General features: G+C 42.3%; 1 protein-coding gene across 10 annotated transcripts in view; it reads left to right on the forward strand.

Moving 5' to 3' along the window:
- Positions 1-15,711, forward strand: part of CORIN (corin, serine peptidase) — a 261,755-nt gene that overhangs the window by 106,183 nt on the left and 139,861 nt on the right. The gene's annotated exons all lie outside the window — the stretch shown is intronic.

Raw genomic sequence — 15,711 nt, forward strand, 5'->3', positions numbered from 1 at the left:
TTCCAAGAACAAGGCTAGGAAAAAGTAATAAAATAATAAAATGTGGTGACCTTTTCTCTGAAAAGTCTAGGACCCCCATGCTTTGGAGCAAGATCTTGAAATTTGTCATAGGGGTAGCCTTTGTGTCAGCCTCTGTAGCACTTAGACTTTTCAGTCTGAAAGACACAATGTCAAATATAGATGCCACTGTGACCAAAACAACACAATGCAAGCATATCACAATGCAATAAGTTCATGGTTCTCTATAACTTCAGTCAAAGGACAAAATGGCTTCTCAGCTGTTAAATGCCACCAATGAAATACAGGAGAGTTTTAAATCAAAATTTTTTTAGTTGCAAATGTCACAAGGGAACCTGGGTTTTTGAAAAACGTTAGCAACTTCTGAGGCTGGTAGGTCTTGTATGGAAATGAAAGCATCACTGAAGACAAGGCCACTTAGCACTCTCTCATTGCCTGGCAAACATCTCATTATGCAGCCCATTTTCTTTTCTATTTTCCATTATTATGCAGAATGTGCCCACTAAAGGCTGAAAGAGAAATTGGCTGATATAAAAATAAAGAGCTCTGGGAATTCATCTGCAGAGGTTTTAAAAAAATATTTGCATTAGTTTCACAGATGAGTTGTGAGTAAGTAAGGGAGTGAAGGTCAAGTTTTGTCACTCTTTCCTCCCACTTGATCCCTCTAACCTATCCACTACCTTGTCTGCATACTTGGAAAAAATAATATTTAAATAGCATTCTTGTGGGTCTAAAATGCACCTCCCTAACCAGGAAAATACTTCAGTTATTTTCCCTTTTTTTAGCTCTCCCTCCACCTCCCTGATATTTTATTTGCTTTTACTAGCCAAAGCTGGTGATAGTGTACTTGAAAGAATAAATAGTATGTGGTAATTTAAATAAGAAGTAAAAATGAATGCAAGGAGCTGGCGTCTATAAGCTTGAAACCTATAGGGGAGCCCTGGAATTATGTCTTAAGTAAATACTCTAGATTGTAAAATGTTTATTTTAGAACCAACAGTGAATATAGATGGTGCTGTACTTCATACAGTGTGTGAAACCCATACAAGATACAACCCTGAATAGGCAGCAGCTGGCAAGATAGCAGCCACAAACACCTGCAGATTACATAGTTGAACATGTGCAGCTGGGTTCCAACTTCCTCATGCGTGGAGGACTCCTGTAGCCCTTTGAAGATCCTAAATTTCCCAGTTCCCCTCTTGTTCAGAGGGCCCAAAGAGATCCTGTTCTGTGCCACTTTTTCCCTGGCCTGGTATGTTTTACAGCCCTCCTGGCTTCCCAAAGTCATCTTCCCACTAACGCCCTGACTCGACTGCTCTTGCAGGTTCCACACCTAGATTCCTGCTTCTGTTCCCATATTTGCCTCCCTGCGGACATGTTAAAATCTGCACAAGTTGTCGTGGCCCTCAGTAGAATGCACTTCTGGTCCACTCCTCCTGCTGACTTCTGTTTGCAACACATCCTGTGGACTTTAGAAGGTCTGTAGGGAGGCCAACCTGAGAGTGGGAACAGGAATCAAAGTTTAGTGTCTCTAGGGCTAATGGGAGCTGACTCATGGAAACTCGGAAGCATGCAGCTCCTGATTGCTACAAGAGTTACCTGCTCTCCGCTTTTCCCCTCATGTCCAGTGATCTACAGAGTCCTCTCCTGTTGTCTTTCCCAGTTCCAAAGCTCAGGAGTACCACAGGGTATCGTGCTTCCTTTTTCCCTATGCAAGTAATGAACGTTCAAAATTGTAAAAATAACTCAGACCAAAAAAGACAATTTCCAGACAAAACCTTCATGTAGCTGGAACTCTGACTGAGAGCTCCCCACTTTCAAATGTTTAGGTTTCTTTTCTGTTAAACTTTGAACTTCCTAGGTTGCTAATGGTTGGTGTTTTTGATAACTATATCTGCATTTTTAAATTTTACTCTAATGTTATTGCTATGTACTGTCAGCTTTAACCTCAGCTTAATGATGTTTTTGTCTGGGACACTGGTTATTGTTGACATCCTGCAGTTTATTTTGACAGTCAAACAATGACACTGAATTTTAGAATAATGATTGTTATCAAGCATTGAACATTATTGCAAATACAGCAATGTGGAGCACACCATGGTGGGGTGAACGCCAGATGGTCTTAGACTGTCTTTGTATTTCCCATTTACACAGCCTCCTTGCTCTTTGCCCCCTAGTGGCCACTCTAAACAGTCACAACTAATACCACTGGGAGGATCCTGACCGGTCTTCTTAAAGGCCTTGTTCACCTTCACTCCATTTCAAATGACAAAAGATGAATATTATGCTGTTAGTATCCCTACAGTCAGTATCGTTTTCAGGATGCAAGCCTAAACATTTCTGGCAAGGTGCCAAACAATATATACAACACCCTCGCCACGCAATTTTCTGCCGGCCTGTTTTACAAAGACACTGCTGGACAACATGAAGAAACAGAGTTGGATGGAGGGAATCTAGGGTTTGTGAGGCGTGCAAAGCTGACGGCCGAGAGCAGAACGGTAGAGCTGCTGGGCTATTTACACAGCGACCTGTTTTTTCAAGAAAAACTTTTCTTAAACAGAGTGGATGTGAAAATTAAACTGACGCACAGTAAAGACGCTTTCTGTTTAATGGGCAGTGCGGCTGAAGGCTTTAAACTGCGCATTGTATCAGCGTCCCTTTTTGTGAAGAAAGTACGGGTGGCCCCGGGAGTCCGTCTGGGGCACGTGGAGGCCCTGCTTACCGCTAATGCTAAATACCCCGTGGACCGTGTGGGAATGAAAGTGTTTAGCATCCCCATGGGCAGCAGGGTCAGTAACCAGGAGAACCTGTTCTTGGGACAGTTACCCAAAATGCTTGTCCTAGGGTTTGTGGATAACGATGCCTTTAGCGGAAGTTACGCTAAAAATCCCTTTCATTTTAAACATTACGATATTAATTTTGTGGCCTTGTATGTGGATGGTGAACAGATACCGACCAAGCCTCTGCAACAGGACTTCGAGGCAGGACGCTGCGTGAGAGAATACATGAATTTGGTACAGACAGCTGGTAAACACATGAAAGATCGTTCTCTGTTAATCGACCGTAAGGAGTTTGCACAGGGTTACACCTTGTTTGCCTTTGACCTGTCTCCTGACCAGGAATGCACTGATCACTATTTCCTGATTAAAACCGGGAAACTGAGAGCAGAAATACGTTTTGGGAAGGCTTTTACGGTTACCGTCAATATGATTGTGTATGGGGTTTTTGACAATGTCATAGAAATAAATCAGAGGAGAAACGTTCTGTTTGACTACATGTGAACATGGACACCGTGCAGCTCTCACGTGTCTTATCGACGGACCCTTACACAAAAAAGAATTTCTTAGATGTGTTCCCTTGCGATTGGCTCCCAGGAGGCAAGCTGTCTCAGAGACCCCTAGGCTTGGTGGTGAACATGCATCCACACAACCAACCGGGTGAACACTGGCTCGCCTTGTATCTGGCGGAGCGTAACTGTGGAGAGTTTTTTGACTCATATGGGCACCCCCCAAACAGTGTGGTGTTTCCTAAAAGCATTTTGAAATTTTTAAACAAAAATGCCGCAGACATGGTGTTTCACAATAGACAATTACAAGACCCACGCTCCGTCGCCTGCGGCTTTCACTACGTGTTTTTTTACATCATCGTAGCCAGGGTTTATCTTTTGATCGGATTTTAAAATGGTATTCTAACGACTTAGTGCAAAACGACCGGATGGTGATGAATTTTGTAAAAAAGTAAATGTAAATTCTTGGGCATGCCTAGCCTTGCTCAAATCATGTCTCAACAAGCCCAGACATGTGTATCTTGCAATGATTTTCATAGCCATGTTACCCAATAAAGCACCCCAGGTGAGGAGTTTAAAGACAATTGATGTTTGGTGGGTTTTAAATAACAAACAAAAACAAAACAATTGAGGAAGAAGTACACAGATTTTTTTTAAATTATAGAAATGTTTTATTTAAAGCAAAACATTACCAGTTTTTTTTTTTTTAATTTAGAATGTGAAAAACGTTACACAACTGAGCCATTCGGCTCTTTTATCCAATTTTCGTTTTTTAGACGGCAAAAAAAGGGTCACGGTTTCTTGATCCACCCCGGTGTCAGCAGTCAAGGCCTTGAAGCGTTCCAAAAGATCTCTGTTGGCCGCATTGCCCATGACGGAAGATGGTACGTTCAGTTCTGCCATGGCATTCATAAACACATCCCATCCTTTAGGTACATGTCTGCTAGGAACAGAGCGAGTCTGGGTGATGGCCCTGACTAAGTCGAGCATGTTAGAATCATTAACCACAAAACCTTTGTACACAAAAGACCCTTTATCGTTCCATGAAGAGAGATTTTTATCCTGGCCCAGCTTATTTAGCAATACTATTGCATTTTTCTTATAACGCTTATTTACGTTATCCAACACCTCCTGAGCAACAGAGTCTGAGTTCTTTGGTGTTTCTGGGGGTTTGGCAGTCACACTTTGTTCCTGTTCCGGTAGAAACAGACTTATTTTCCCTTTATCCGCATCGCTCTGCTTCACGTACATTAGGTACCTTTGAAGCACGGCGCTGTAAAGTTTAGCCTTTTCGTATTCGGCCAAGTCAGTTCTTTGAAGAACAGACTTCATTTCAGCATCCAGTAAGCGAGTTGCGGTTGTTCTGATATTTTCCTCTGCCAGAGGGGGAGCCCTTAATTGCTCCAACTGGTGGCTGGGCACCAGGAACATTTTTTCTGCATACTCCATTATCGATTAGTTAAAAGCCCCGTTATCAGAGGGATAGCAAAACTTAACAGAGGTCCGATAAACCCCCCAGACTGCTTCACCAGATGCTTTTTTCTTTTAAGTGAAACCCTTTTATTACACAAAGTTTTTATAAGCGTGCGTTTCTTTTTCAGCACACGCACTTGATTCTGTGTTAAAGGTATGTTTCCTTTTAAGGTATTGAGCACTATTTCTGAGATGGCCGCTACTAGATCGTCAGAGGCCGAACACAGTATAGCCCTCCTTTGCTGTGGAGACGATTTGCTAAGTAATTTTAAAAGGCCCAGGTTTCTCTTCACGCAGCTAGACATGTTTTTGGTCAGCAGCCCCGGCTGTTAAAGAGGGGCCTGCCAATAAGTCATCTCTTTTTATACCTGGCTGTTGTTCTTTTCAAAGTATAAACCGCCGGCCAGTCTGGAGGGAAAAGACCAGTTCTTAGTCTATAAGCGTCTGGTGTGGAAGCATTTAAATCCACCACCAGGTAGCCATAAGGACTTTTGGTAGCATCCTCAAAAGCTTATAGAAAGAATTGAGCTTTGCCAGGGTACATTTGCTGAGTGAGCGTAGCAATTTGTAATTTATCCCTGGGATTTTTGAACAGAACCATGTATTTTGTGTTTAGGTTAATCGTGTGACTCTTTTTTCCCTGGCAAAATACGTTTTGAACTATATACATAATGCTCAGGTATGAAATCAAGAAAGCCTTTACCAAGTACGTGCATCACAGAAACCTGAGCATTATGTATATAGTTCACAACTTATTTTGTCAGGGAAAAATGAGTCGCACGATTAACCTTATGGCTACCTGGTGATGGGACTTAAATGCCTCCACACCAGACGCTTATAGACTAAGAACTGGTCTTTTCCTTCCAGACAGATCACTGATGATGAGGTTGATAGATTTCCATTCCATACGGCTAAATGCAGTGCCTTGCGTGGTGTCAAGGTCTGATGTCAAGATCATCAGTGATCTACAACCCATCCTGGACAATGATCCCTCACTTTCACAGACCTTGGGAGGCAGGCCAGTCCTCATGCACAGACAACCTGCCAACCTTAAGCATATCCTCACCAGCAACCACGCACCGCACCATAACAACTCTAACTCAGGAACCAACCCATGCAACAAACCTCGATGCCAACTCTGCCCACATATCTACACCAGCAACACCATCACAGGACCTAACCAGATCAGCTACACCATCACCGGCTCATTCACCTGCACATCCACCAATGTTATATATGCTATCTTATGCCAGCAATGCCCCTCTGCTATGTACATTGGCCAAACTGGACAGTCACTACGCAAGAGGATAAATGGACACAAGTCAGATATCAGGAATGGCAATATACAAAAACCTGTAGGAGAACACTTCAACCTCCCTGGCCACACAATAGCAGATGTAAAGGTAGCCATCTTACAGCAAAAAAACTTCAGGACCAGACTCCAAAGAGAAACTGCTGAGCTCCAGTTCATTTGCAAATTTGACACCATCAGATCAGGATTAAACAAAGACTGTGAATGACTATCCAACTACAGAAACAGTTTCTCCTCCCTTGGTGTTCACACCTCAACTGCTAGCAGAACACCTTACCCTCCCTGATTGAACTAACCTCGTTATCTCCACACTGATATATACCTGCCTCTGGAGATTTCCATTACTTGCATCTGAAGAAGTGAGGTTCTTACCCACAAAAGCTTATGCTCCCAATACTTCTGTTAGTCTTAAAGGTGCCACAGGACCCTCCATGTCTCTGGCATTTTTGTTTAAAAATTTCATAATGCTTTTAGGAAACAACACACTGTTTGGGGGTGCCCATATGAATCAAAAAACTCTCCACGGTTATGTTCCGCCAGATACAAGGCGAGCCAGTGTTCACCCGGTTGGTTGTGTGGATGCGTGTGCTGAAAAAGAAACGCACGCTTATAAAAACTTTGTGTAATAAAAGGGTTTCACTTAAAAGAAAAAAGCATCTGGTGAAGCAGTCTGGGGGGTTTATCGGACCTCTGTTAAGTTTTGCTATCCCTCTGATAACGGGGCTTTTAACTAATCGATAATGGAGTATGCAGAAAAAATGTTCCTGGTGCCCAGCCACCAGTTGGAGCAATTAAGGGCTCCCCCTCTGGCAGAGGAAAATATCAGAACAACCGCAACTCGCTTACTGGATGCTGAAATGAAGTCTGTTCTTCAAAGAACTGACTTGGCCGAATACGAAAAGGCTAAACTTTACAGCGCCGTGCTTCAAAGGTACCTAATGTACGTGAAGCAGAGCGATGCGGATAAAGGGAAAATAAGTCTGTTTCTACCGGAACAGGAACAAAGTGTGACTGCCAAACCCCCAGAAACACCAAAGAACTCAGACTCTGTTGCTCAGGAGGTGTTGGATAACGTAAATAAGCGTTATAAGAAAAATGCAATAGTATTGCTAAATAAGCTGGGCCAGGATAAAAATCTCTCTTCATGGAACGATAAAGGGTCTTTTGTGTACAAAGGTTTTGTGGTTAATGATTCTAACATGCTCGACTTAGTCAGGGCCATCACCCAGACTCGCTCTGTTCCTAGCAGACATGTACCTAAAGGATGGGATGTGTTTATGAATGCCATGGCAGAACTGAACGTACCATCTTCCGTCATGGGCAATGCGGCCAACAGAGATCTTTTGGAACGCTTCAAGGCCTTGACTGCTGACACCGGGGTGGATCAAGAAACCGTGACCCTTTTTTTGCCGTCTAAAAAACGAAAATTGGATAAAAGAGCCGAATGGCTCAGTTGTGTAACGTTTTTCACATTCTAAATTAAAAAAAAAAAAACTGGTAATGTTTTGCTTTAAATAAAACATTTCTATAATTTAAAAAAAATCTGTGTACTTCTTCCTCAATTGTTTTGTTTTTGTTTGTTATTTAAAACCCACCAAACATCAATTGTCTTTAAACTCCTCACCTGGGGTGCTTTATTGGGTAACATGGCTATGAAAATCATTGCAAGATACACATGTCTGGGCTTGTTGAGACATGATTTGAGCAAGGCTAGGCATGCCCAAGAATTTACATTTACTTTTTTACAAAATTCATCACCATCCGGTCGTTTTGCACTAAGTCGTTAGAATACCATTTTAAAATCCGATCAAAAGATAAACCCTGGCTACGATGATGTAAAAAAACACGTAGTGAAAGCCGCAGGCGACGGAGCGTGGGTCTTGTAATTGTCTATTGTGAAACACCATGTCTGCGGCATTTTTGTTTAAAAATTTCAAAATGCTTTTAGGAAACACCACACTGTTTGGGGGGTGCCCATATGAGTCAAAAAACTCTCCACAGTTACGCTCCGCCAGATACAAGGCGAGCCAGTGTTCACCCGGTTGGTTGTGTGGATGCATGTTCACCACCAAGCCTAGGGGTCTCTGAGACAGCTTGCCTCCTGGGAGCCAATCGCAAGGGAACACATCTAAGAAATTCTTTTTCGTGTAAGGGTCCGTTGATAAGACACGTGAGAGCTGCACGGTGTCCATGTTCACATGTAGTCAAACAGAACGTTTCTCCTCTGATTTATTTCTATGACATTGTCAAAAACCCCATACACAATCATATTGACGGTAACCGTAAAAGCCTTCCCAAAACGTATTTCTGCTCTCAGTTTCCCGGTTTTAATCAGGAAATAGTGATCAGTGCATTCCTGGTCAGGAGACAGGTCAAAGGCAAACAAGGTGTAACCCTGTGCAAACTCCTTACGGTCGATTAACAGAGAACGATCTTTCATGTGTTTACCAGCTGTCTGTACCAAATTCATGTATTCTCTCACGCAGCGTCCTGCCTCGAAGTCCTGTTGCAGAGGCTTGGTCGGTATCTGTTCACCATCCACATACAAGGCCACAAAATTAATATCGTAATGTTTAAAATGAAAGGGATTTTTAGCGTAACTTCCGCTAAAGGCATCGTTATCCACAAACCCTAGGACAAGCATTTTGGGTAACTGTCCCAAGAACAGGTTCTCCTGGTTACTGACCCTGCTGCCCACGGGGATGCTAAACACTTTCATTCCCACACGGTCCACGGGGTATTTAGCATTAGCGGTAAGCAGGGCCTCCACGTGCCCCAGACAGACTCCCGGGGCCACCCGTACTTTCTTCACAAAAAGGGACGCTGATACAATGCGCAGTTTAAAGCCTTCAGCCACACTGCCCATTAAACAGAAAGCGTCTTTACTGTGCGTCAGTTTAATTTTCACATCCACTCTGTTTAAGAAAAGTTTTTCTTGAAAAAACAGGTCGCTGTGTAAATAGCCCAGCAGCTCTACCGTTCTGCTCTCGGCCGTCAGCTTTGCACGCCTCACAAACCCTAGATTCCCTCCATCCAACTCTGTTTCTTCATGTTGTCCAGCAGTGTCTTTGTAATACAGGCCGGCGGAAAATTGCATGGCAAGGGTGTCGTCGCTGTAATTGAGCACCGATTCTATAAAGGCCCTGTAAGAGTAGCAGTTGTTGCTTTGGCTTATGAGGCGGTCTCCCAGCGTGACATCCAATTGACTGAAAATAGAGGCCACAGGGTAATTCACCAGACCCACTTCAGCGTCCACGGCGAGTTCAGTTCCGTCTCCTTTTACAATCTTGCAACACGGGCACAGCAGCGTGTTGTTTAAATCCATATAATCTATGCCATTCCCTGCTATAAAAAAGTCAATGGGGGCAGACTCCATAATGGCCGATAGAGGCAGCAACTCGATGTAGATGCTTTTCTTGATGCTGGTCTGCGTAGGGGCTATTTTAAGCAAGTCTAGTTCGGATTTGGTGCACTCTTCGGACCCGCAGTGTACAAAATGGTGGTGGTGGGAGTTCTTAGAGGAGTCACATGACCCACTTCCGGACCGGTCACCCCCGCCCCGGAAGTCACCCTGATTGGTCAAAATCTCCTCTCGGGGCGGTCCTTTCGGGACGAAACCCCTCCTGATTGGTAGAGGGTGGTGGGAGGAGTTCTTAGATGGGTCACATGACACACCTTGCTTCCGGTCAGGTGGCACCTTGACCCTGGAAGTAATATCCCCATAGGGTGGGACTTCCGGTGAGGGGTGGGAGGGGTCAAGGGGCGTGGCTTAAGGGGTCAATGGGGCAGGGTTGGGGTTTGATTGATGGTAGGGTCCTTATACTACTGACTGTCTTTGTATTTCCCATTTACACAGCCTCCTTGCTTTTTGCCCCCTAGTGGCCACTCTAAACAGTCACAACTAACACCATTGGGAGGATCCTGACCGGTCTTCTTAAAGGCCTTGTTCACCTTCACTCCATTTCAAATGACAAAAGATGAATATTATGCTGTTAGTATCCCTACAGTCAATATCGTTTTCAGGATGCAAGCTTAAACATTTCTGGCAAGGTGCCAAACAATATATGTTGGTTTGCAAAGTGGTGCTGCCTCCTCCTTTGGTTATGGCCAGGAGAAACCTTTGTTTGTTTGTTTAATGAAAAGAAGTGAATGGATTTCCTAGTCTCTCTCCCCTCAGTATTCGAGAGCACACGGACCCATCATATTGGGTTTAACAAAGACTAAGCGGGAAAATGTTTGTGGAAGCCCCTTGTTAAAATACTGGTTGCACATGTCTGCTTGGACCACTTCTGTGGGACTTTAATCCTATTCTGTTAACTATGTAGAAGGTGTATACAGAAATGTTAATAATTTATTTACTTCTGCTTTAAAAACTTTTGCAAGAGAGATTTACTGGGATCAAGGCCCTTGATAACTGCGACACCCATTAATGGATCTTAGTAGGTAAGCTGGCAAAACAGGACCAATTACCTACATGGAATATAGTACATAAGACATCTTTTCACTGTATAAATGTGTGTGAAGTTAATTGATTTTTAATTTAATTACCAGATATTTAAGGGGGAAATTTTCATTCGATGTGCAGAACATAGATTGTGTAGCACGTTTGCTCATTAGGCACCTGAGTGACATCCTCCCTTTATTCCAGTAGGGCCATGATTTGCAATGAGGGACAACTGTAGAGAAGTGTCCTATTACCAGGTAGCCTACAGAGCACACGAGCTTAAGAAGTGTAATTGTATAACAGGTCTGATTTGTTACTAAATGAGTGAATGCAGCAAGAGCTAGTACAGCAGGGAAGACATTTGATACATTATGAACTGGTCTATTGCCTTCTGTTGGTGCTACTGTACTCTTCATTACACTGTGGTTTTACTTTTTCATGCTTTTAGTAATGTTGTTCATTAATGCTAACAATCAGTCATAAGTTTCTCTCTCATTAATGTCCTTTATTTTTGGAATGGGCTATCAAGGTTGTCTGAGGAATCACTCAGTAGCTGCAAGGTTGTGGCTGCTGCTAAGTCGTCACTTTCATGGTGTCTAGTTGAAAGCTGTATTTCTGAATCATCACCATTTGTACATTTTAATTAGACTGTCATCTCTTCTGGGTAGGGTCGTGTTTGCACAATGGATCCAGGGGCCCATAGGCATTACTGCAACAGAAATGAGCTTACAATATGGATCATGGAGTCACAGTTTGCTTTCAAGTTTATGGTTCTGTGTGTGCTGCTTTCTGTGGCCTCAAAGAGAATTATGAATTTTTTTTGACAGAGTGCTGACCAGACCTTGTGGTCAATGTAGACTAGGAATAATCATGTTCAGCATGTCATCGTTGTATTCAAACACTAACATTTTGTAATGTACATAAGCCCTTAATATATCTTGTATATCCTTCCTTGATACCAGTCTTTCATTGCTGCCTAGTAATTAGCACTCTTCTCCTTTACCTTTTACTCTCCTCTGGCTCTTTCTTCTCACAATACAGCATGCTTTAGTCTCTTCTATCTTAACTCCCCCCCACACACTCTTCTTGCCTCTCCAACTATGGCCCCATCTCCCTTCCCCATTTCACCTCTAAGCTCATTGAGCAAACTGTCTACAACCACTGTCTGGAGTTCCTCTCCTCCAGTTCCATCCCAAGCCCTCCACAGTCCTGCTGCTGTTTTTTGCACTCAATTGAAACTTCCCATGCCAAAATCTCTAATGACCTCTTCCTAGCCAGATCTCAGAAACAGTACTCCATCTTCATTCTCCTTGACCTGTCAGCACCATCAACCATGCTCTTTATGAAATCTTGTCCTCCCTTAGCTTCTGTGCTGCTGACTCTCCAGGTTCTCGCCTACTTCTCTAACTATTCCTTCAGCATGTGCTTTGGAAGATCCTCCTCAATCCTCCTCTAGCTTTCTGTGGGGCCTCCACAGAGTTCTCTCCTTGGTTTCCTTCTCTTCTCTCCCTGGACTTTATCTCTTGGCAATCTCATTTGCAGACACAAATTCACCTATTGTCTCTATGCAGATGACTCACAGATCTGCCTCCCTACTCCATACCTGTCCTCTTCTGTCTAAACTAAAATCTCAGCCTGTCTCTGACATATCCTCATAGATATCTAGCCATCAGATCAAGCTCAATCTCCCTCCAAGGCCTCCCTGCTACCTCCTTTCTCGAGGACTGTAGACCACATGACCATCCTTCCCACTTAGGCCCATAATCTGGGCATCATATTTGATTCCGACCTCAATCTAGGTCTTCAAATTCTTTTAGAATCACATCTAAGTTGCAGCCTTTTTTATCCATCTACATGGCTAAAATTCTCATCCTAGCTCTCAACTTCTCATTTCTTGATTATTGCAAAATCCTTTTCTCTGATCTTGACTGGCAAAATGCCATCTTGCCCCATTCCTCCATTCAGAATGTTCCTGTAAAGATCTTTTTCCTAGCTTGTCACTTTGACCACACCACTTCTTTCTTTATTGCGCCAAACATATATTATTTATTTTCACTTTCAAGGCCCTTCATAGCCTATTCCCACCCTACCGATCATATCTCATTTGCAATCAAGCTGTCAACTCTTGCCTCTTTTTGCTTTCTCCCATGCTGCCCCTCATGCTTTCAAGGAGTTTCCTGTAAATGTACAAACTTCATTATTCTCCTTCAGATCCTTAAAACTCTTCAAAACTCTCCTGTGCCATAATGCCTTAAAAAAAAATTACAACAGTTAGGCTGCCGGTGTGCTAAGCATTCTGCCTGCCACGCTGACCGATATTATGTCTTCATGTAGTTGGTTCATTTCTGCATTGTCTCTTCTAAACAACATTCTCTGGAAAGGTAAGTCCCAAGAATAAATTACCCGCTGGTCACATGTTCTTGCCAGTAGCTAGAAAATAATTTGTAAAATTGCACCATAATTGCACAGACAACATTTCTAAATATAAATTGTGTGACATTAAAAGAGACTAGCTCACATGGTGGAGGGTGGCTTTACTGCTGATCAGCGCAACAGATGAGATGCAGATCAGAGACAGTGGTAGTTCTATTGCTACCCTAACACACAAAGCTTTGAAAAAAAAAATTTAACTTTGAAAGCACAATAAATGCATTTTAATTCTGAGGTTATTCTAGGGCAGTGGTTGGAATTGTTGATTTGTTTTATGTTTTCTCCCCTAAATGCCCTACAGGAAAACAAAAATAAAGTTGACTCACCTCAAAGGGAGAGTACTGTATATTCATTTGCTGCACAGCAGAGGCTCTATGTTTATTGTTGTTGTACTATTAAAAACTGACGCACAAGTGGCCCATATGACAGGATGTGGGCAAGATTTTAACATTTCTGAATTATATGCCATTTCTTGGGTGGAAAACAGTTGTTCATTTTTGGACTTTTAAAATTTTACTTTGTAATTGTAAAAGATTCTATATTCCATTAGACTGTCACACTGTTATTTATTTATATTATATTAGTATCTAGTGGCCCTCCGCTGACATGGTACAGGAAGATCAGATAAATCCTGCTTATTGCGATAGTAAAATAATTTTTTTGTAATTAGCAGTAGGACTGTGTCACGTTGTTAGCAACATTTTTCCTGGACGCTTTTGCAGTTTTGTCTCAGGTGATTTCACTTCCCCCAAGTAGGGTTTTTGTGATATTTCAAAAAGTGTAGGTTTTGGATCAAAACACTCTTCCTGCTCCCATGTTTTATTGCAAATCTTCTTACAATCAAAATTTCACTTCTATTAGAGTGAAAGCTGTGGGCTAAAGTCATGGCTCATACCCCAGTGCAGAAACTACACTGCTGTTTTTTTCCCTCCATAAATTTTGTTTCTCTCCATTCCCCTGGCCCTGATTATTTCTCACCTTGACTCCTTCTAGCCCCAGCCTCAGTAACCCTCATCTCATCCCCCACTTCAGTCCATCCAAAATATTACCACAAAAATGATGTTCCTAGCCCACTGCTCTGACCACGTCCAACCCGCTTAAGATCCCTTCACTCGCTTCCCCTCACACACCAGATACAATTCAAGTTCCATGTCCTCATTTTTAAGGCCCTGCACAATGTAGCTATCATTACCTACCACTCTGTTCTTGTATCCTCCTTCTCCCCTCATTGTCCCATTTACTTTCGCCAGCCTGCCTGACTCACCACCCCCTTTGTGTTACATTCCCACTTCTGCACCTGTGCCCCTTCCATTTGGACTCCCCAGGAATCCCTTCCTGACCTTGTTTGTTATGCCTCCACTTCTTCCTCCTTACGTCACTCCTTAAAACACACCTCTTCTTACAAGTCCTAGTCTTCTCCTCAGATGCTCATCAGGTGTTAGTTCATCAAGAATTTATGAACAAAATTCCATATGCACAAGTGGAAGCCTGGGTCTGAAAATCAGCCTGCCTGACACATCACTGGCATGTGATGTACATACCTCACACTCAGTAGGGTGACTGATTCCTTAGCTCATTCGATGGACAGAAGATTCTTCTTTGTTTAGACCAGGGGTTGGCAACCTTTCAGAAGTGATGTGCCGAATCTTCATTTATTCACTCTAATTTAAGGTTTTACGTGCCAGTGACACATTAACATTTTTAGAAGGTCTCTTTCTATAAGTCTATAATATATAACTAAACTATTGTTGTATGTAAAGTAAATAAGGTTTTTAAAATGTTTAAGAAACTTCATTTAAAATTAAATTAAAATGCAGAGCTCCCCAGACTGGTGGCCAGGACCCGGGCAGTGTGAGTGCCACTGAAAATCAGCTCACGTGCCGAAAGCTCTGCATTTTAATTTAATTTTAAATGAAGTTTCTTAAACATTTTAAAAAAATTATTTACTTTACATACAACAATAGTTTAGTTATATATTATAGACTTATAGAAAGAGACCTTCTAAAGAGACCTGCCATAGGTTGCCTACCCCTGGTTTAGACCATTCTGAGGACCCTGTCTGCTGTAACACTTTCTGGAGATTCTAATCATTAACATTTCCTGTTAGCACCTAGCCTTCCTTGTGGTTATGCTGCTGTTCTTGGAGACCTAGATGACCAAACATGATACTGTCGGGTAACCTGACAGCCATCAGATTACGGTTATTTCGTTAACTGAAATGTTATAGAAAGTAGAATACGTCTGTTTGTAAATCAGTGCAGACTTACTTTTAATAACAGATGTTTGCAGGCAGATCAGTTGAGTTCTAAGGGAAGTGAGTGATTTATGGGTAAATATCATGAAACTTGTGTAATTAAAAGTAACTTGGAGACTTTAACTGCTGTGTAGAGGAGATTTATTTTTGTGAACTTTTCACCGCATGCTTATCTGGATGCAGTATTTTAATTAGATTTTTTCTGGTCAGGAGTGTTCTCCAGCAAAAAAACCACTGCAGATAGCGTAGATAAGCTCCCTTCTTGGCAAAACCACAAAATTAATTGCTGTGCAAATACGGACTCTGAACAATGTTCAGGGGACTGAAAGGGCTACATAGCTCAATAATTGGAGTGAGCTATTTAGTCTGTTTGTAGATGACACCACAGGAGTCCTTAATACATGTTAATCTGGATAAGGAGTTTTTAATAGGAACTCCACATTAAGAAGCTTAGCAAAGGGTACGTACATTTATACTATTCAAAAGTCCTACAA

Source organism: Trachemys scripta, chromosome 5 (assembly GCF_013100865.1).
Source record: "Trachemys scripta elegans isolate TJP31775 chromosome 5, CAS_Tse_1.0, whole genome shotgun sequence".
Taxonomy (NCBI): domain Eukaryota; kingdom Metazoa; phylum Chordata; order Testudines; family Emydidae; genus Trachemys; species Trachemys scripta.